A 1,649-nucleotide genomic window follows, 5' to 3' on the forward strand; every position below is an offset into this window, starting at 1 on the left:
TTGATTTTAGATGGTACAAACATTTCCCTAAAAGAAGCAGTTGGTGAATTAAATAATTTTGCAAAAATTTCTGGGTTGAAAATAAATAAATCAAAATCTCAGGTAATATGGATAGGAAGTAAAAAGCATAGTGAGGAAGTTCTTTATCCAGAATGGAAATTACAGTGGGGAAATAAAACTTTTAATCTTTTGGGGATAGAATTTCATGTAGACTTGCATAAAATTACTAGGCTGAATTATGATAAAAAGTTAGTAAAAATAAAGGCACTTATAAATACATGGAATAGGAGAATAATTACACCAATTGGTAGAATTTTTATCATCAAATCAATACTCATCTCACAACTCAATCACTTATTTATTGCATTACCAAACCCAAATGAATGTTTTATTAAAAAATTAAACACCGAACTATTTAACTTCTTATGGAAAAGCAAAGTTGACAAAACCAAAAGAGACATTGTTATAAGAGACTATATTGATGGTGGATTGAAAATGATGCATGTGATGTCTTTTATAGAATCCTTAAAATTAACATGGATAAGGAGACTATTTACAACATCAAGTAAATGGCAGGAGATTTTAAAAACTTATATTGATTTAAATATTTTAGCAAACTGTGGGACGGAATACATTGTTAAATGTGAAATGACGAGTAAAAATCTTTTTTGGAAAGACGTGTTTAACGCATGGAAAAAGTTAGTAATAGTACGAGATAATCAATGCAAGGGAGATAACTCCTTTTCCAAAATGCCTATCTGGTATAATAAATTGTTTAAAATAAATAATGAGAGTATTTTTTATAGGAAGTGGTTCAGTAAAGGTGTAGTTATAGTTAATGACCTACTTAAGGATAATAATTCAAAATTGTTTTATACTCTTCAAGAAGTTCGACAAATTTTTAAAATTGAAACAAATTTTCTTCAGTACCAAGGTCTGCTATCTACAATTAAAAGACATCTCTCTCAACAACATGAAATAAAATGTATAAGCTATCCTTATATACCTAGTAATATACAAATATTTCTAAGAAATAGGAAAGGTACAAAAGACTTTAATAGTTTGCTTTGTAAAAATGATACACTGTCAACTGGTAGAAATAAATGGAGTAATCATTTTGATTATAATGATAATACATGGAGAAATATCTACAAAATACCATTTCAAGTAACCAAAAATACAAAACTGCAATGGTTTCAGTATAGAGTTAATCAACACATCTTAACCACAAACTTATATCTGTACAGGGCTGGAATAGTAGATAATCCTCATTGTTATTTTTGTAAATCAGACATTGAAACAATAGAGCATGCACTATGGGAGTGCAATCAAGTTCAGAATTTATTAACAAACTTTGAGTTTTTATTAGATGTTTTGTTTATTCCTTTTGCTTTTAATAAGGAAACATTTATCTTCGGTATATGTGATCAAACCAGAATTCGATACATGGTAGATAACCAAATTATTCTTATTATAAAATATTATGTTTATAAAGCAAGATGCCTAGAAAAAGCTCTATCAGTAAATGGCCTTATAAACTGTATAAAAGAGACTTATGAGATACAGAAATATATTGTGAATGGGAAAGATGAAAAACATAGACATACCTTCCAAAAAGACTGGGAAAAGTGGCAAAACCTTCTTGATAT

This window comes from Mizuhopecten yessoensis, unplaced genomic scaffold (assembly GCF_002113885.1).
Source record: "Mizuhopecten yessoensis strain PY_sf001 unplaced genomic scaffold, ASM211388v2 scaffold2411, whole genome shotgun sequence".
NCBI lineage: Eukaryota > Metazoa > Mollusca > Bivalvia > Pectinida > Pectinidae > Mizuhopecten > Mizuhopecten yessoensis.